This window comes from Nicotiana sylvestris, chromosome 9 (genome assembly GCF_000393655.2).
Source record: "Nicotiana sylvestris chromosome 9, ASM39365v2, whole genome shotgun sequence".
NCBI lineage: Eukaryota > Viridiplantae > Streptophyta > Magnoliopsida > Solanales > Solanaceae > Nicotiana > Nicotiana sylvestris.
In genome coordinates this window covers 145,596,719-145,619,080 of record NC_091065.1, presented here as the reverse complement: position 1 = coordinate 145,619,080, position 22,362 = coordinate 145,596,719, and positions in this window count along the sequence as shown.

The window sequence follows — 22,362 nt, the reverse complement described above, 5'->3', positions numbered from 1 at the left end:
CCTTTGTGATGTGATAGTACATGAGGTTCCCCACATTGATAGGATACCCGCCATGATGGAGGCTATCAAGATAGCCCGAGTGAGTGGGAGGACATTATCGTGCTGACATGGGTCTAGTCGGCTGCATACAAATGTAGACCACCCTTTAGCTTCAAAGCTAAGGATGTTTCTAGCTATTGGGACTCCAGCTGTGAGCCATGCCGATGTCGTACCTGGGGCTAATATATCCACCAACCATGGACGGGCTGCTTCATCTAGTGCCAGCTTCTCCAAGTATTGCACATCTTCCACATCCTTGAAACCGGCATATTCATTCAACGTGTGGCCATCAAATCGGATCTTCAAATTCCAGACTTTTATTATAGTGGTATCCTTTTTTATGTGGGCAACGTTTGCATAGAACTCTTTGAAAAGGTATTCATTAGCATTCGGAACATTGCTGGTGAAGAACTTCCACCCTTTTCTCTCCTCAAACTGCTTCTTGACATTTGGATTGTGGGGAAGGAGGTCTGTCTCTATGAACTCTTTCTCAAGGGTGAGCGACCTTTGGGGCCACCATTCCCGAAACTTCAAATATGCTATTTCGCTCACAAATTTATCGGCCCACACCTCAGGCTTTCTGGACCTAGCCAACTCCCCAACATTGGTGTCACCCTCTCTCCTGTCATCCGGGACCTCGTCATCATCATCAATAGTGATAGGGGCAGCTGGTAAGGCTGAAATTATTGCAGGTGGGGAAGATGGTGCCGAAGCCTCACTACCTTCCTCTGAGCCATCAGACGACTCAGAAGAGGAGGTAGGTTCATCAACTAACTAAAGTCTTTCCAGGAAATTTATGGGGACATATGTTGGCACAGAGTCTCCTTCCGAAGCTTCCCAGGAAGGGACATATTCACTAGTGTCTGAATGGTCCTCTTCTCTATCTGCAACTTTGATGGAGGCTCTTAACTTGCCAATCGACTTTTGCACTGCTAGGGGTATCTTGGTCTTTTATTTACCCCTGCCTCGGGAGGGTTTTGCCATCTCTTTAGATGTATCACCTCTGCCTCTGGAATGGACCATTATCTACAACATACAAGTAGTGAAATATAGTCAGAAAAAGGACTTCAAGCATATGTTAAAAAATACAGATGATATGCAACACTACAAAACAGGACACTGCAGACCGCGTAAAAATGAGCGCGGCCGCGAATTGCCCACCATGGATCACGAAAAAAGTAAACGTGGCCGCAAAGTGGTTAGGTTCAAAATACTAACCCTCTAATCTTGGTCAAACGCGGACTGCGAAATAATGAACGCGGTCGCGAAGGACCAACTGCAGACCGCGTAAAAGTAACCGCGGCCGCGAACTCTTATCAACACCCAGTAAATAAAAAGCTAGGGTATTGCGGACCGCGAAAAACTGAACGCGGCCGTATACCCTACTGCGGACCGCGGAAAATTGACCGCTACCGCGAAATTCAAACGCAACTGGTACTAATGAACACTGAGAAGTAGGGTTTTTACTAAGTGTTCAAAAATTAGTTCAATTAAGCATGCAAAGTTACTAACCCTTTCCCCCAATAGGCATATAAAAACCATCCACATTTATTTAAGCATTAATTTTAGATTATGGCATGCATCTAACCCTAACTAAAAAGAAAAGTAAAATTAAAACAAGGAGAAAAGAAAAGAAAAAGATAAAATCAAATCATGGAATTGAACAAACCAGTTGTAAAATTTTAATAACAAATGAACTCTAGATTATAATGAGATGAAAGTGAGAGTTGCAGAAGAGGAATAATGCTTTTTGTGCGGTGAAATGTTAGGGGTCGAAAAGTGTAAAATGATTAAGGAGCCCTTATTTATACTTAGCAAATTGTGGAACCCACTGCCTTACTTGAGCGTAACCGCGAAATTCTATCGCGGTCCGTATTTTGTTACCTGATGAAGAACAGCCTCACACATGGGCGCAGTTCGTAGAATAATGGACGCAACCGCAAAATACACTGCGGACTGCCAAAATATTTATGTCGCCGCGGACCTTCTATACAATTGTCTATCCAACTACAAGTTCTTTATTCTACTCTTAACAAGCATTGTAATTCACTTTTAAATTTACTGAGTATACAAAAGAGAGAAGAGAGGCAGTGTGTTCGAGAGGTTGAGTGTCACAACCCAAGTTCTCCCTCCGTGAACTGTCGTGACGGCACCTAGTCTCTACGACTAGGTAACAAATTGCGTAAAAAGGAAAATGAAATACGAAACTAGAAAGTAGCGGATAAAACATAATAAAAGAGTTTAAAATGTTGCTCGGCATATATAATACACACTCTCAAAACTGAATCAAAACTCCCAAAACCTGGAATCTCATGAAATCACAAGCTATAAAAAACTGCATAGTGTTCTAACTCCAGAATGTCTAATCAAAAGTAAATACAAAAAGTCTAAAGCAAAATGGGAGAATAGAGAGGGACTTCTAGGTCTGCGGATGCGGTAGATATACCTCGAAGTCACTGATATCGCCTGCCTTACTGATAGAATGGCTGAGCAGAAGAACCTAAATCTGCAAATGAAAAAACATGTGCAAGAAAGGGCATGAGTACACCATAGCAGTACCCAGTAAGTGCCAAGCCTAATCTTGGTCGAGTAGTGACGAGAAAGGTCATACTTGTTATATATATAACAGATAAAGCAGTATGAAATGTGATAGTATGATTAAGATACTAACAGTCGCTAAAAATAAAGTCACACAAGAACAACTCAGAACATAGAGATAGCAACAGGGATCTCCCGGGATACTGTCCCGTAGTCCCAAACGTAAATGTGCAGAGGATATCCCGGGATATCGTCTCGTACTCCAAATCATAAATATGCAGGGGAATCTCCCAGAGTACCAATCCATAGTCCCAAAGTAAATATCCAGAACAAGGGAATCTTCGGGATGTCGTCCCGTAGTCCCAAATATAAATGTGCATAGGGATCTCCCGGAATACCGATCTGTAGTCCCAAAGTAAATATGCAGGGGGATCTCTCGGGATATTGTCCCGAGTTCCAAAGTAAACACATAACAGTCTCAAGAAAGAATCTACAGTTCTTCCCAAGTTCGTACCAAGAAAGCAGATATTTCTATTCTAAACATGCTGCACAAAATTCAAGTAAACAGTTTAAGCAGATAGAACAGCTAAGTCACTTAAGCATGCTTTCCTAAGCTAAACAGTAGGCTTTAAAATACAAGTAGTGTTCAACAAAAAGGAAACACAGATATTTACTTAATGAAAACTGAGTTCTCCAACAATTAGCGCATGTATGCACTCATCACCTCATGTACACGACACTCATATAACAAAAATACCAAATCCTAAGGGGAATTCCCCACACAAGATTAGGCAAGCCACTTACCTCGAACCAGCTCAAATCAATCCAAAATCATGCTCTTGCCGCGAGTATCCAACTCTGAGTGGCCCAAATCTAATCAAATCAATTTCATAATGTAAATATAACTAAAAAAATGAACTTAGCTAAAGGAATTGAAGCTAAAGTAAGAAAATAAAAAAATGCCCAAAAATCCTCCCCGGGCCCACGTCTCGGAATCAGGTAAAAATTATGGGTTATGAACACCCATTCACTCACGAGTCTAACCATACCAAAATCACTCAAAAACGATACCAAAACCTCGATTAAAATCCCAAAACTCAACCTAAGAACCTTTCCTCATTTTCCCCAATTTTTCACCCCAAATCCGAAATTAATTGATGAATTTCCCAAATGATTGAATTACAAAAGAAGTGCAGAAATAGGAAATTACAACCAAAGGAAAGTTTGATCTTGACTTCCTCTCTGAGTTATGTAATGAACCACTTCAGTGCCAGAATTTCAAAGCCTTTCTCATACCTGGGTGTATCAAAGTTCCCTAAGGACATCATGGGATCCCGGGCAGTGCTTACACCCAGGTTTGCATAGCCAGACAGAGATGAGTGTAGTTTGGAAGGGCCAGCCCTTATGTGTCCAAGTTCAGTGGGAGCTCAAGGGTCCCAAGGCAAGGCTCACACCAGAGGGGCAGAACCTAGATTCTAGGAATATAGTGGAAGTGCAGAACATAGTTTGAAAAAGAGGTTTATTTTTTGAAAACTGGACTAACAGTCATTTTTGAAAGCAACTAACAAAATCAGTAGTCCTACAAAAGGGGTAAGGGATTTTGGGGATACATTGTATGACCCCAGCAGGGGCCTAGTTTGGTCATGTGCAGAAATAGCTGATGCTGGCATGGCCACAAACCAGCCAAAGGAACACAAACACATAGAGGGGATACGGGGGTTTGGGATTCATAAGGTAGCATGTATACAACAAGTGACTGACAAAGTATGCACATAGGGAAGAATTAATCTAAAAAGGGAAGGGAACACATTATAGCATGCTAATAATGTGACTTGAATGAAAAAACATAAGCAGAAGTAGACAAGAATAAGAAACCGAGGCAACTAAAGAAAGCATGTTGTTGTTGAGGCTTTAAAATTAACTAGGACATACCAGTAGAGAAACAAAGTGCAGAAAGGTAAAGTAAGCAAGATTCCACAGTCTAGCCTTGGCTTTCAGCCGGCTAGACAAAGCTACAGAATGATTAGCAGTGAAGAAAGAGAGAGTTTTTGAGTGTAAGTGTGTATTCTCAACTCAAATTATTCGTGTGTTTGAAAGAAGAAAGGGTAGGGTATTTATAATTTTGAAAACGTGTGAAGAAGAACATAGTAACAGGTAAGAGAGCCAAAAACAAGTAAAGACCTTCAGACTTATAGTAATAAGCAAGGAAAACTCTTTTAAGAAATTAGGGCTTCGACAGTAGTCGAGTTTAAGAGATGATAAGAACTCAGAATCAAATAAGTCAAATAAGGAAAAGATAGTCAGAAACAAATAGCTTAATCGAACAAGTAGACATTCATACAAACAAGAGCAGTTTCAGAACTCGGATAAGACCAAAAAGGATCTAGGGTTTTCAACATGCTGAATCAAGTAGATGGAAAGCATAAGCAAGTCATTTGAACATAGTAAAATCATAAACAACATTGAAAATCAGAGAAGAGATCTTTAAAAGAAGTTAAGAGAAACCCTAATCGTTGAAAAAATGAAGAGTCATTTTGAAACAAAATCGAAGAACCTTCAATAAAACACTTAAGAAGTTCGTAATAAGCACATATCTAGGATAGATCTGAAAGAGAATCAAAAGACCTTAAAGCTAGGGTTTCAGAGAACCCAGAAAAGGTGAGAAAGACCTTGAAAGTTACTGATCTAACCAGAAAAGTCAAGGATCTGACTTGAACGGCCATGGCTGGCCGGAGAAAGACCAGGGATGGCCGGAGAAAGTCCATGAATGGAAGTTGAGTAAGGAATGGACCATATTTCCTCGAGGTTTGGCCATGAAATCACACAAACGGGCCACCAGAAGATGTAGGAGGCCGGTATACATCTCAATCGGCCATGGGAGGCCATGGATTAGGTGGGGATTGAGGTGGATTAGGGTGCAATTCGGTGACGTCGGCTAGGGTTCATGTGAGGCTACAGGGAGAATTGAGAGAAGAGGGATTCAAGGGCGGCGTTTGGTGAAAGTGAGTTAGGGTAGAGGGTCGTTTGGGATTAATTATGGTAAGGGGTAATGATGGTCGTTGATCTGAATAATCAACGGCCTGAATTAAAATGGTTAGGTGGGGAATCCGGGTTGGGCTGGTTTAATTGGGTTAGGGTTCAGGTTTAAATTAAAATTGAGCTGGGGAAATTGGGTTTGATTTGGGGTCAAATTGAAGACCAATTTGGGCTAAAATTTAAATAGTCACTTTTCCCTTTTTAATATATAAAAAATAGTAAATAAATTTTTGAAAACAAATTAAAGGCACTAAATGATTTATAATATATAATTAACAATTTAAAATACAGGATCCCATTTTATAAATGTGAAACCTGATTAAACCTTAAAAGGGATAATATTGCAATTATATGCAATTTAGCTTAAAAAATAATAAATAAAATTGTAAAAATATGTAAAATTATCTTAGCCATATTCTGGCATAAATATAAAAATCCAATAAATGAATCATCAAAAATAATAATTTTGAAAATAATTGATGGGATTTTATGGATGCAAAATGGAAATAAATCGATTTAAAAACCTTTAAAAATTATGGAAAAATAATAAAACAAGGAGAACAAGAAGTCAAATAGCAACCACATGCACCAGCCCCGGCCCCATCAGAGGAAGAGGAAATCTTCGAGGATGAAGATTATATGATACCTCGAACCTTCATAACCCCCGATGATTCCGATGCAATGAAGTCAACGGTCAGGAGATGGAACAACTTATATTGATCGAACAACTTCCCGATCGAAAGGTATACCTGGGCACGGGGTTAACTCCCGAGCTCAGGAAAAAACTCGTTCAATTCCTTTTAAATAACATGGATTGTTTTGCTTGGTCCCAACTAGATATGACAGGGATCCCACTAGAGATCACAACATATCGATTGAGCCTGGACCCAAAGTTCAGATTGGTAAAACAGAAGAAAAGGCCCAGTCTGAGGTAAAACATGCATTCATCAAGGACGAAGTAACTAAACTTCTCAAAATAAGATCCATCCGAGAAGTAAAATATCCTGAATGGTTAGAAAACGTAGTTGTAGTCCCCAAGAAGGGGAACAAACTTAGAATGTACGTAGATTATAAAGATTTAAACAAAGCATGTCCCAAAGACTCTTTTCCTTTACCGAACATCGATCGCATGATCGATGCCACGGCCGATCACGAGATCCTTAGCTTTCTCGACGCCTATTCTAAGTACAATCAAATTCAAATGAACCCGGAGGTTCAGGAAAAGACTTCCTTTATCACTAAGTATGGCACCTATTGTTATAATGTAATGTCGTTTGGGCTAAAAAATGTTGGTGCTACTTACCAACGCCTAGTGAATCGAATGTTTGAAGAACAAATAGGTAAATTAATGGAAGTATATATTGACGACATGCTTGTTATGTCCCTGCTCGCAGAGGACCATTTGGCACATTTGCAGGAAACTTTTAACATACTGAGAAAATACAACATGAAGCTCAATCCTGAGAATTATGCATTCGGGATCGGTTTGAGAAAGTTCCTTGGCTTTATAGTGTCAAATCGGGGAATCGATATCAATCCCAATAAAATAAAGGCGATCGAAGACATCATAGTCGTGGACAGCGTTAAGGCCGTATAAAGATTAATAGGGCGGATAACCGCTTGAGGCCGGTTCATCTCAAGGTCTTCAGATCGAAGTCACGAGTTCTTCTCACTGCTCAAAAAGAAGAACAATTTCGCTTGGACCCCAGAATGCCAACAGGCATTGGAAGAATTAAAGAGGTATCTTTCGAGCCCACCATTGCTTCATACTCCAAAAACGGACGAACATCTCTACTTATATTTAGCAGTCTCGGTTGCCTTCCCCCGAGCTCCAATTTGATTTTTTTTCCAAGTTATGAACTCAAACCCTCGATTTTCCATATATCTGCCCAGCGATTTCTGCTTCTGCGACCATGAGGCCGCATCTGCGGTCCAGCTTCTACCGCTGGGGACCCGGACCTGCGAGATTTTATTAAACCCATAGTAGTCGCACCTGCGCTCCACTCTTCATAGATGCGGTCCGCTTCGTGGTCCTTGAGCCGTGTTGCGCCCCCCTTTTTCTTGCAAAATCGGGTTTATGACATTGACAACTTTTTTAACGGGTATTAAAATAGAAGAGTCGCCACCTAATCATTAAAGTGCATTAGGACACTAAGAATAGTTTGATCTAGGAAAACCAGAGATTGGGTAAGGGCTTGAAATTATCCCGAAGGAAAGGTGTTATGCACCCCTCAGGATCAACTAGTGTGGTTCCCGACCATACTATAATTGTGACTTTAAGTAAGCAAATAAGAGTTTCAAATATGAGGGGGGTTTTCACATAATGGTTGCAAATAGATAAAATTAAAAGAAGTGAAAGGCAAGCTGAAATTTGAGAAAAAAACGGTTTAAAATTTCGAAAGGTAAACAACGAAATAAACAAGTAAAGGGAAGGGGGGTCCTAGGTTTATAAATAAAATGGATCACCCCACACAGTGTTCGGTAATCGCTCCTCGACGAGGGGTTACACGTGACATTATCGTGTGGTCATCATATCCATATCTACCCTTTCCCACCACGATAAGGTATTAAAGCGCGGAATAGTCTCGTTTACTTATTGCATGCTATTACCAGCCCAAGCCTATCAGCCCTGGAGGTGCTTGGGACTACTAATCCTATAATGGTGGAAAAGTTGGCTTATTTTTGGTTTCAAAAGGTAAAAATACTAAGGCGACAAACAAAAATACGTATAACAAGTATGGGGGGACACATAAACAAATAAGGCTCAAGCATACCTCCTTAAATCAAAGAAAGCATATAGTTTAGCATGTCGTGCACGTACTGATTAAGGTCTGATTAAAACTTAAAGGGGGAAAGCAGGCTGATTTATCACATATTTTCAGATAAGAAGTCCGAATTAGACCTTCCCGCTGGTTGTAATTAACAAAAAAAACTGGTGCAGTCATAACTTTTATCCTAAGGCTTACCTAAGTGTTAGACGAAACCTATAGGCATGATATCTACTGGTTTCAGAAAAGATGAAGTGTATTGATTTTAGAAGAGGTCGTCAGTTATTCAGGAAAGACGAGTTTTGACAAAAGATTTTGCAGATGTCAGATAATGATATTACCGATTTTAGACTTATAGGTGAACGAAAACGTTTCATACTAGGTTGTTAATTCTTATAGGCATGCTTTCTAGGCGTTGTTGAATTTAAAAACATTGTTATTGACATGCAGAAATCCTATAGGCAAGTCATCTATATGCAGTTAGTTATTTAACTTCTATAAACAGGTTTGCCTAATGATAGATGCACATGCAAATTGCAGGAAGTCTTATAGGCATATTATTTATATGATATGCACAATTTCAGAAATGACTTATGGACATGGTCTCTATATAATACAGAAGTGCAGAAACCTATAGACATGGTCTATATATAATGCACAAGTGCAGAAACCTATAGATATAGTATCTATATGAAATGCAGAAGTACAGAAATATAATAATTCCTTATGAACATGGTATCTATATGCAATGTAGAAGTGCAGAAGTATAATAATTCCCTATGAACATGATATCTATATGAAATGTAGAAGTGCAAAAATATAATAATTCCCTATGAACATGATATCTACCCCTTTGCATGCATGATTCCCTCCCTTTTCACTAGCCATCCCCAATCGTTATTACAAGCTATTACAGCCTGGAATGAAACAAGAAAAGCAAAATTAAAAGTACAACCAAAGGGGAGCCTAATTTAGACTCCATGTTTGAAATATGAGATGAACCAACTCTAAAGATCATGATCCAAAGCCTTTCTCTCATCTTTGGATGTGTCAGAGTTCCCTAAAAGCCGCATATGGACTCCGAGCAGTACTCACACCCAAATGTTACCAGATTAAGAACATAGTGCAGTGTGGAAGGGCCAGCCCTCAAGTGTCCAAATTCAGAGGGAACTCAAGGTCCCAAGGCAAGGCTCACAAGAGGGGAGCAGAAACTAGAAGCTAGGAGAGAGTGCAAGTGCAGAAGTGAAATTTTGAAAGGGGAAAGGGGAGAAAAGGGAAGAACATAAAAATTAGAGCATATAGGGGTATAGAGGAGTAGGGAATTTGCAAAAACACAAGAGAAGTAGGCTGATGGGCATACTCAGCAATGGGATATGCTGGCACACCCTCCATCCTATTGGAGGTAAAGGCTTCACTGGTTCAGAACTCAAGTCATGGGCAACAACTCATGTTGCCATGCCCTAAGTCACCACTTACAAACACATAAGGGTAATGGGGTAGGGAGCAAAGATTCATAGTAGAAACAGGCAGTAGAACATAGGCATATTAAGTTAAATATTGAACTCTACATAAGCAGTAAGGTAGCCATGGATATAAAAACTTTAAGTAAACACATTGGGGTGATGCTGAAACTAAAATTAGGACATACCAGTTTCAGAGAAAACAAACAAAGAGAAAGCAGTAGTCTTGTAAAGCCAAAGTGCAAACGAGCAAGTTTAGAAGAGAATTGTGAAGTCTGAAGTGTAAAAGTATTGAATTGAAGGTGTCCTAAAGTGTAGAAGGGTCGTGTCCTTTATAGTGCAAGAAGCAAGTAGAAATAGGTAAGAAAATAGTTTGGAAATCAATTACACAAGGTTAGAAGCAAGTAGAAATAGGTAAGAAAATAGTTTGGAAATCAATTACACAAGGTCTCCCTTTAATTAAGGGATTCTGATTTCAAACGGGCAAAATAATTAAGGAAAGGGTCAATCAAACACTTTTCCAGAACAGTACAAGAGGGGTAAATACATAGAGGTTTATTTAAGGACAAAGTCTTGATAGTACACGGTTTGTGCAAATAAGGAAAGGAAACCAGTTAACAGCTAGTAAATCAGAAATTGAGGATTTCGTATGAATGAACCAAGTCAGAAAGATGGGAAGGATTTCGATTAAGAAAAATTAGTACCAATCAATTAAACTTATTAAAAGGAATTTTGAATAAATCACAAGTTGGAAAACCATTTTGAAGAAAGATTCCTCATATATAAAAGCACAAAGACACGTTAAACATGAAGAAATTTGTCATGATATTCAATAGAAGAGTCTAGTATAGGAGAATCAGAATTGTGTGCAAACAAAAGAAGTTCACACTTAGTTCATAGACCCAAAAATAAGTCTGAAAGAGTCAAGGGTCCTCAAACAGAACCCTAATTTGATCATATGACCAAACTAGGAGGAAACCCCCAAATTCTAGGGTTTCCGACTCGAGTCAAATACAAAGATGAGGAGGCAACAGGCTCAGAGATTTCTTTTCAGAATCTCATGAGAAGACAAGCAAATACAAATAACATTCAAAGCAGATAGAGTGTAGGAGCATAATGAGAGAATAGTCACGACAGTAAAGAAACGTGTTTAAGAAAACCTTTTAGAAGGGACTTAAACAGAGTTCAATAGAAGAGAAAGCAATAACACTTAAGAACACAATAGGAGATATAGCAGAAGAAAGTACTTTTCAGAAGGAACTTAGCCAAGGTTCAGAAGAGAAAAGAGATGGTATAACACTTAAGAAAATCGTAGAAGAAACATGTTTAAAGAGGTCTTTTAAATGAGCTAAGACAAGTTCAATAGAAGGCAAACAAAACTTAAGAACTCAATAGGAAATACATACAGTAGAAGAACACAAAAATACCGGAAAAGCATAGAAAAATATCATATAGGAAAACACAACAAGATAAACATGCGAGCATGGTACAAAACACAGTAGAAAAACAAAGCATAGAAGAACATGTATAGCATAAGAAAGCAGTAGAAGCACATGCGTGACAAATACATAAAAAGAAAGGAAACGAAGAGTCGGAGAAACATTTGAAGCTTTTTCAGAAATCCTAAATTGGAAAGAAGTAATTTTTTGAAAAAACAAATTGGGAAATACATTTAAAAACTCAAGTAAAGCACAGATATAGAACAGATCTAAGAAAAAAATTAGAGAAAACCTCGAATAGCTTAGGGTTTCAGAGGAACCCTAAAACGAGAAAGGCTTTGAAAAGGTTCGATCTAAGTCGGAGAGGCTAGAACCATGCTCAAAACATCATTATACGCTGGAGCAAAACCGGCAAGGGCCATAGAACCTTGGATCTGTAGAGATCTGAACGGACACCTTTGAAGTCAGACCTGGGACCTTCGAATACCAAGTGTTTGAGAGGGAGATGAGTTTAGGCCATCCATGGCTTGAGAGGCCATGGATTCCGGTGAGCTTGAGGTAGAAGACAGTGAGAGAGGCTAGGGTTTCGAGAGAGTTTGAGAGGAGAGGGATTTCATAGGCGGCTGATAGAAGAGAATGAGGGGATTAGGGTAGTCATTATGGAATTAAAAAGGTAAGGAATGACCGTGGCCGTTGATCAAAATGATCAACGGCCTGGATTAAAGAGAGTGCCGGGCGGATCGGATCGGATAAGCGGGTCAGGGGTCGAGTTAAATTGAAATTGGGCTGGGTAATTTGGGATTTGAAATTGGGTTATTTGGGGGATCAATTCAGGCTATACAACAACAACAACATCCCAGTGTAATCCCACAAGTGGGGTCTGGGGAGGGTAATATGTACGCAGGCCTTACCCCTATCCCGAAGTGTAGGGGTAGGGGTATTTAATATAATATATAGATATTATATTAAAAAAGTTGGAACCAATTTTATAATTATACGCACAATTAAATCTTAAAATAGGCTAAAATTGCAATTAAATGCAATTTAACTTTTAAAATACTAAATAAATTTACAAAAATGTGCAAAAAGTTACATTAACTATATTTTGGTATAAATGTGAGAATAAACTAAGTTATTCACCAAAATGATGATTTTGGGAATAATTATTAGTTTTTGTATTGCTAAAATAGAGCAATAAATTGATTTAAATTTTTTTTTAAATTAGAAAAAATACTGAAACATTTGGATATACCTATATATGCATACATATGATATTTTGAAAGTATTTTGCATATATAAAATATATAGGGAAAAATTGGGTATCAACAACTGCCCCTCTTTACCCGGGAAGGATGAAAGAGTTGTCCGGTAAAGATATGATGGCCAATTTGACCGAACGAAATGGTTTGAAGAATCTGACCATGCTCTGGTTCCTGAGTTGCCTACATATCCCTGGTCTTATTGGAATTAGGCCCTATGTAATTCAGGATCTGTCGACGGAATATGCCGATGGAGATTTTTTCAAGAAGGGACGAGATATTCGGGTTAGGATGGATGGTTAAAGTCTAGCGGAGCTACGGGAACTAGAGCGGGATCGCTCCTGTTGAGATGGTCGTTGCTCGCCGGTTTACCTGCAAATAAGCAATACAAGTGTAAATTGTGCGAAAAATTTAAACATGATGCAATTTCTCATCGGACCATGAATGTTGTCTTCGGACGGTTAGGAGGATGTCCTCAGACCATGACGTCCTGGGCCATGAAGCATGTGATAAGGATTCACAGGCCATGAAATGACGTTTTCGGGCTATGAGAATGATGCCTCCGAACCATGATGCCTTTGAATAATGATATTCAAAAGATAAAAGGGGTCCTCAGGCCATGAAATGGCGTTCTCGGCCTATGAAAATGGTGCCTCTGAACAATGATGCCTTTGAACAATTTGGCGATCTTTTAGCCCATGAGATGCAATAGGTGGCGATCTTTCAGCCAATGAAATGCAATAAGTGGCGATCTTTCAGCTGATGCAAGGTATAAATGAAGCAGCGATCTTTCAGCCAATGAAATGCAATAAGTGGTGATCTTTCAGCCGATGCAAGGTATAAATGAAGCGGCAATATTTCAGCCATGCAGATGTAAATAAAGCGGCAATCTTTCAGCCGATGCAAGGTATAAATTAAGTGGCGATATTTCAGCCATACGGAGTAAATAAAGCGGCGATATTTCAGCCATGCAGATGGAGGTAGAGCTTAACCCGGAAGGCAGAATGGTAGCCTAATGCAATGCAGATGGAGGTAGAGCTTAACCTCGAAAGGCAGAATGGTAGCCTTATGAAACATAGAGAATGTAGATGGAGGTAGAGCTTAACCTTCGAAGGCAGAATGGTAGTCGTATGTAATACAGAGAATGCAGATGGAGACAGAGCTTAGTCTCGGAAGGCAAAATGGTAGCCTTATGCAATGCAGAGAATGCAGATGGAGATAGAGCTTAGTCTCGGAAGGTAGAATGGTAGCCTTATGCAGGAAGTAAAATGGCAATAGAGTTTTCTTAGCTGATAGCGGATTGCAATATTGTGACTGATGGGGATACTGTGTCTGTTGGGGACACTGCGTGCGGATAGCAGTTGTGAGTAAGTGCAACGTTCTGAGCGTAGTATTTCTGAGCAATGTGAGTCTCGTGAGTGCATAGTATATTTGATGATTTTGCAACTCAAGTTCCTGCATCCAAAGAAAATCGTGAGTTTTGTAAAGGGGGGAGGTTAGTTCGTATTCCCGCTGGCTCTGCTTGACCTGCACGGCTCTGTTCCGGTGATACTGTGCGCATCATTGGGGTAGCATTGCTAAACAAAGCAACTTTGGTAACAGACATGCATGATTTAGTTAAAAATATAACATAAATACATAATCGAGAATAGTTTTCCTTAGATAAACCTACGACTACGACGTGGTTCAAGACATTGAAACTTCTCTTGCTCCGAAATTTTGAGGGTCCTTCTCAAAATTCTGCCCCAGTTTACTGGGCTGCTGCTTCTGACGGCTGCTTGTGGCTAATGGCTGAAATCACTTCAGAATTTTGAGGGTCCTCCTCAAAATTGTGCCCCAATTTCCAATTGCGGGGGAAATGAAATTTTTATTGAATTGTGACCAAACCCATAGGGCTGCCTATGTATCCACTCTTAAACAGGAATCAGGTCAGGCGTAGTTCAAATTACATCATAAAGGAAAGCATAGAGATTACACATAGTATCGCTTTACTGCATCTGAACGGATCGGCTTCGGCCAAACTTCTCCGTCCATTTCTGCAAGTATAAGGGCTCCACCTGTTAGAACCCGGTGGACCATGTACGGACCCTGCCAGTTGGGAGAGAACTTCCTTTTGGCCTCGTCGTGATGCGGGAAAATCTTCTTTAACACTAGCTGCTCCGGTGTGAACTGTCTTGGCTTGACTCTTTTGTTGAAGGCTCTGGATATTCTGTTCTGATAGAGCTGACCATGGAAAACTGTGTTCATTCTTTTTCCATCTATAAGAGCTAGCTGCTCATAATGACTCTTCACGTATTCTGCATTGTCGAGTTCTGCTTCCTGTATGTTTCTCAAGGAAGGAATTTCTACCTCGGCAAGAATGACCGCCTCTGTACCATAAACCAGCATATAGGGAGTCGCCCCGGTTGATATGCGAACTGTGGTGCGATACCCCGATAAAGCAAATGATAACTTCTCGTGCCACTGGTTATGCTTCTCTATCATTTTTCTTAGTATCTTCTTGATATTCTTATTGGTGGCCTCTGCGGCTCCGTTTATCTGAGGTCTGTAGGATGTACAATTCTTGTATTTGATCCTGAAGGTTTCACACATGGCTTTCATCAAATCACTATTGAGATTGGAACCATTATCAGTAATGACTGATTCTGGAATTCCGAACTGACAAACGATATGGTCGCGGACAAAGTCTGCCACAACTTTCTTAGTCACTGCCTTGTACGATGCTGCTTCAACCCATTTTGTGATATAATCAATTGCCACTAGGATGAACATGTGCCCATTTGATGCGGCAGGTTTGATTGGTCCGATAACATCCATTCCCCAAGAAGCGAACGGCCATGGTGAGCTTGTTGCATTAAGCTCATTTGGAGGCACCTTTATCATATCTGCATGTATCTGACAGCGGTGGCACTTCCGGACATACTGGATGCAGTCCGTTTCGATATTCATCCAAAAAATAACCAGCTCGGAGTATCTTCTTGGCTAAGACAAAGCCATTCATATATGGCACGTAGGTCCCAGCACGGATTTCAAAGCCATTCATAGATGCTTCCTTTGCGTCGACACACCTTAGTAATCCCAGATCCGGAGTCCTCCTATACAGGATTCCTCCACTATGGAAGAAATTGTTGGATAATCTTCGAAGTGTACGCTTTTGAATAGGGTTTGCAAGCTCTGGGTATTCTTCTCTCGCCAAGTATTCCTTGATATCATGAAACCAAGGTTTTCCATCCGCTTCTTCTTCGATGTGAGCACAGTAAGCTGGCTGATCGTAGATCTTTACTGGAATAGGGTCAATGAAATTCTTATTTGGATGTTGTATCATGGATGATAGGGTAGCCAGTGCATCGGTAAATTCATTTTAGACCTTGGGGATATGTTGGAATTCTGTATTTATGAACCTCTTTCTTAATTCCTGTACATAATGCAGATATGGGAGTAACTTGGAGTTCTTGGTTGCCCATTCTTCTCGGACCTGATGTATAAGCAAGTCTGAATATCCAATCACTAGTAGCTCTTGAATGTTCATGTCAATAGCCATCTTGAGCCCTAAGATGCAGGCTTCGTACTCGGCCATGTTGTTGATGCAAGGGAATCTGAGTTTGGAAGACACCGAATAATGCTGACCGGTTTCTAACACTAGGACTGCTCCTTTGAAATTTGTTGCTCCATTGAAAAACATTCTCCAACCATCGTAGGATTCTGCAATGTCTAATCATATGAATGACACCTCTTCGTCAGTAAAATATGTCTTTAAGGGTTTGTATTCTCCATCCACGGAATTTTCGGCAAGATGATCCGCCAAAGCCTGTCCCTTGATTGTTTTCTGAGTTACGTAGACAATGTTGAATTCACTTAGTAGGATTTGCCACTTGGCTAGCACACCAGTCGGCATGGGCTTCTGAAAGATGTACTTTAACGGATCCATCCTTGATATGAGATATGTGGTATAGGCACAGAAATAGTGCCTCAACTTCTGAGCTACCCAAGTCAGAGCACAACAAGTGCATTCTAACAGAGAATATTGGGCCTCGTACGGGGTGAACTTCTTACTAAGATAGTAGATGGCCTGCTCCTTCCTCCCTGTTTCATCATGTTGCCCAAGAGCACAACTGAACTCTCTATCTAGCACTACAAGGTAGAGTAATAGGGGTCTACCTGGTTCGGGCGGGACCAAAACTGGCGGTGTCGACATGTACTCCTTGATTCTGTTGAAGGCCCTTTGGCAGTCATCAATCCATTTTGTAGCGGCGTCCTTCTTCAACATCTTAAATATTGGCTCACAGATGATAGTAGATTGAGCTATGAACCGGATGATGTAGTTGAGTCTCCCCAGGAAACTCATCATGTCCTTCTTGTTCATTGGCGGTGGCAATTCTTGAATGGCTTTAACCTTTGATGGATCTAGTTCTATTCCTCGGCGACTTACAATGAACCCAAGTAGTTTTCCGACAAGAACCCCAAATGCACATTTCGCGGGATTCAGTTTCAGGTTGTACCTTCTTAGTTTGTTGAAGAACTTCTTCAAATCTTCCATGTGATTAGTGGATTTCTTGGTTTTGATGATGACATCATCTACATACACCTCGATGTCCTTATGTATCATATCATGGAAAATGGTAGTCATGGCCCTCATGTAGGTGGTCCCTGCATTTTTCAGGCCGAATGGCATCATCTTGTAACAGTATATTCCCCACAGCATAATGAAAGCCATTTTCTCAGCATTTCTTCATCCATCCAGATCTGATGATACCTAGTGAAACAATCCACGAATGACTACAATTCATGTTTTGCGCAATCGTTGATCAGGATGTGTATGTTTTGCAAGGGGAAGTCGTCTTTCGGACTGGCCCAGTTGAGATCCCGGTAGTCGACACAGACTCTGACCTTCCCGTCCTTCTTTGGTACTGGCACAATATTGGCTAACCATGTTGGGTATTTTACCACCCTGAGAACCTTGGCTTTGACTTGCTTAGTGACTTCTTCCTTGATTTTCAGACTCATGTCAGGTTTAAACTTTCTGAGCTTTTGCTTTACCAACGGACATGTTGGATCGTTGGCAGTTTGTGAGCCACAATAGATGTACTCAGACCAGTCATGTCATCATACGACCAAGCGAATATGTCTTCATATTCCCTTAGAAATTTGGTGTATTCCTTCTTTTCGTATGGCGATAAGTGGATACTGATTCTCATTTCTTTGACATTCTCTGCATATCACAGGATAACAATCTCGGTCTCATCCAGGTTGGACTTAGGCATGTTCTTAAAATTTTCAACCTCCTTAACAATCTCTTCTGGTATGTCATCTTTCTCTGAATCTATTTCTGTTTGTTGTGTTGTCTCGTTGCATGTCACAGTCATTGGTTCATCAAGATAAGTAATAGTAATGTTGCATGAGTAAAGTAATGAGAGACAAATAATAAGAGTAAGATTTATAGGGAAAATTGAAATTTTTTGCTAAATTCCATAACTGTTTTGAATATTGAAGATCTTATTGCGAAAATTCAAAAATGCGAAAGGAAAATCAACTAGTAAAAATGAAAGATAGTGCATGATGCTTTATTCAGCCTTGCTACCCCAAGACTTTCCGAGCTTTGGTGGTTATGATGGTCCAATTGTTGAGGCATGCTCCTCGGCTTACAACCTGTATGGAAGGCCCTTCCTCCCCCTCCTCCTTGAAAATGACACAACAATCCATGTCATCATCTTCCACGAATAAATTCCTCATTGCTACCAGTGCTTCCTCTTCTTCCGACCCATATATAACATCGGCTGGCTGGAAAGTCTATTCCAAATAGGATATCGGCTGCTCCAGTGGGTAGTAAGGGCATCGCCATGGTGACGACCAGTTGTTGAACTCTTCCCAAGTGTACTCGTATCCCAGACCGAAAGTGGTGCCATGCTTCTTCAGCTTGATAGGTTTGGCAATTCCTTGGAGGTTCTTGCCATGTCCCTTGCCATGTTCATATCTGCTCCAGTTCAATATGCTTTCGATTTTGTTGTCCCACCATTTGTCCTTATCAACGGCGTTGACTCGCTCGATGTGGTGATAGGTCTCTCCGCCTATCTTTCTTCTACCTCCGATCGCTGGGATGGTTTTGCGACTGTATATGGGATTGCTACCGTCTCCGTAAATGATCACCTTTTGGTGACTCTACTCAAACTTCACTGCTTGATGTAGGGTCGGTGCTACAGCCCCAGCGGCATGAATCCAAGGTCGTCCCAAAAGCAAGTTGTAAGATGTCAGCAGGTCTATTACTTGAAATTCAACATCAAACCAAGTAGGCCCAATCTGCAAACACAAGCTAATTTCCCTAATAGTGGACCTTTGGGAACCGTCGAAAGCTTTGACATTGATGTCCCCGTCCTTGATCTCATGCAGCCCCTTTCCCAATGTACTGAGTGTTACCAATAGACAAATATTGAGGCTGGACCCTCCGTCAATCAGGATTCTAGTGACGAAATAATCCTCGCATTTCACAGTGATGTGCAATGTCTTGTTGTGACTCAACCCTTCTGGTGGCAACTCATCTTCATGAAAAGTGATCTTGTGACTCTCCAATACCTGCCCTACCATGTTTGGCATTTCTCCTCCGGTGATGTTGCTTGGTACATATGCCTCACTCAGCACCTTCAACAAGGCATTCTTATGTACGTCGGAACTTTGCAGCAAAGCTAGGAAAGAAATCTGTTCCGGTGTTTTGTTCAGCTGATCAATGAATGAGTATTCCTTGGCTTGTATCTTTCTCCAGAGATCATCGGGCCCAGTTTTAGTAATGGTCGGCCGACCAGAGGCCTGCTTACTCGACTTAGCTAAATGCTCCGAAGTATAAACCCTGCTGGTTCTTGTTATACCTTGTGCTGCAACTGTTTCCCCGAATTTAGCTTTCCCTTTCCTTCTTGCCTCGGCTATGTAGTCCCAAGGGATGTCCTTTGTATGGAATGGTGTTATAGCCGACATTGCTACTATAATAGGCGCCTTTACCCCAAACGAAGCATGTATTTTGGACGGTAAAATCGTAACTTCAAACGGCGCGGGTGTGTTTGCTGGAGACCCAAACTCGACCTTAATTAGTGTTGGCATCTTTTTGGGGGAGGGCACTTCAAACTCAAGTGGTATGGACATATTCACCTCGGTGTCCCTAGAAGGCTGGATCTGGACTACAATCGGATTAAGGGTGACTGTCGGTTTCTTTGGATCGTCACCTTCCGCAATCAAACCGATATATCCCTTGGGGTCCCAATCATCTTCTATCTCAATCATGTGAAAGACTCCACCCTTGTGGTCGGGCAGAGGGTTGTTGCGGACATTCGGAGCAGGCTCCTTTGCCACAATAATCTTGTTATCAATTAGTGCATGGATCTTATCTTTCAGAGAACGACATTCATCAATGGTATGCCCTTTCATGCCGGAATGGTATGCACAAGATATATTTGGATTGACCCATTGGGAAGGATTTTCAGGGTTATAGCAGAGATGGGGATGACATAACTAGCAGCTTTGACCCTTTCATACAGCTGGTCAATTGGTTCAGCAATGGCGGTATATTGTTTGGGAGGTCTGCGGTCGAAATTCGGTTGGGTTCTAGGAAAGTTTTGGCGACTGGGAGGTGATTAATAGTGAGAGGGTTGAGCATTGTAGACTTGGTAGAAATGTGCGGGTTGGGATATCTGGGTGAAATAGGCTGATATGTGGGAGGTGGAGGTGATTGGTAAGTAAGTGGTGGAGTTTGGTAAGAGGGCGAGGGTGCTTGGTAATTTGGGGTAGGTTGATATGTGATGGAGGCATCGAGTAGGTTTGGTATTTGATAGGGGATTTGGTTCTCTGTGCAACCATTAAGGCACTCATGGCCCTTTTCTTGGACGTGCCACCAGACTGTAGAGCCTTGTTGATAGCCTGCAAAGCTTCAAAGTTCGTGACCATACCATTTTTTATGCCTTCCTTGATCCTCTCACCTAGCTTGATGATGTCGGAAAATTTCTGGCTTTCAATCAACATCAACCTTTCATAGTACTGGGGGTCTTGAGCTCGAATGAAAAACCTGTTCATTTGTTCTTCCTCTAGAGCAGGCCTGACTTTGGCAGCTTCTGACCTCCAGCGAGCGGCATCGCGGAATTTTTTCGTGGGTTTCTTCTTTAGGTTCTGGATGTAGAACACATCTAGCGCATTTTCTGTGTTGAACCTAAACCTGTCTATGAAATCGGATGCCATGCTTACCTAGTTTGACCACTTCTTCGGATCTTGGCTAATGTACCAAGACAGAGCATCTCCCTTCAGTCTCCTCATGAAAAGTTTCATGCGGATCCTTTCGTCCTTTCCTACTCCGACCAGCTTGTCGCAGTATGTTCTCAAATGAACTCTCAGATCTCCTGTACCATCAAACATCTCGAACTTCGGAGAGTTGTACCCCTCGGGCAGTTCAACATCGGGCTGTATGCAGAGATCTTCATAGTTTAGCCCCTCAATTCCTTTGCTTCCTTCGACGCCCTGAATTCGGCTAGTCAACTTCTTAAGCTCTTCAGCCAGACTCCTGATGAGTGAGTCTTTATCATTAGACTCGGGTGTGCTTGAAATGGGTTGGGTAGAGTGTGGCATGGTTTCCATGTAGATGGGGGTGTTATGAGTGTGGAAATGGTCATTTGTGGAATTCACAAGTTTTGGGATGAGCAGTGGAGTATTGTTGGAAGTATGGCAGGTGTTGCAGTGGTGGTGAGGAGCGGGATGGTTTTGTGGTTTTGGGATGTTTTGTGGATGTGTGGGGTTTTGAGCGTTAGGAAAATTGACATCTGGGGTGGTGAGGGAAAATGATAAGCTCGCCATGTTCCGGACCTGATCAAGTTCCTCCTGAAATTTCAACAGTTTTTGTTCGAGTTGGGACGCACTTTCTTTGGAGACCTGAGTACCATGAGTGACCTCTACCCATTCAGTTGAGTTGTTCAGATCCTCCATCTTTTCTTTGTTCTTGTTTTTGACAGGACTTGGAGGAGGAGTGGGTGGAGGGCCCTTTGATCTTGTGGAATATTATGGCGATGCCAGAGTGCACGAACTAACCTTGCGGGAGGGGAATAAATAAACAAAAAATAAAAACAAAAAGGTAACGAGTCAGTGAGGATTATAAGAAAAAATATTGCGATATTTAAACACATAGTGCAAGAATGTAAATCGTGTCCTAATTTGGGGAACCTTTTTGTGACCAAGGTAGGCCTAGCGACAAATTGATTTGGAGAACTTAGAATGCTAAATGCCTCATTTTATTGATAAAAAATAGATGAATCCCAAAATGATGCTAAATAATAGGAAATAAAATATCACTAGCGGCCATTGGCCTTATTACATTTCTTAAAGCAAAAGAAAAGACTCCTATCTACTTGGTCCCAGAAGGACCTTCCCCAGACTCAGCATTTTTGGCTCCATCGAACAGCTTCACCAACTGGCAAAGTCCCAGCAGCAGGTAGGCTCTAGCCAGGTGTTCACCTTCGTTTCCCTCAGCATTCTGGCAGTCCTCGAGCCTCTTGATGAATTTCCTTTCCAGCTCCACTAGACCCCGTTCCAAGTATCCTTGTCGTTTGTTGCCGTTGACATCCATGTCTTTCCACTCTTCAATTAGCTTTTGGTGGGTTTCTTGAATATTGAGGTGTTCGCTTCCACATTCCTGAATCCTCTTGCACAGTTGGTTGTATTTGACCTGTGTTTCAGCCCTTTCATCGATGATTATGTGACCTCGAACAAACCTAGGTTGGCCCAGACCATTGTGATTGTCCTCCAGTCATCCTGAATAGTATGGGGTGCAGCTAGCATGGTATCTATCTAGCTCGATAGT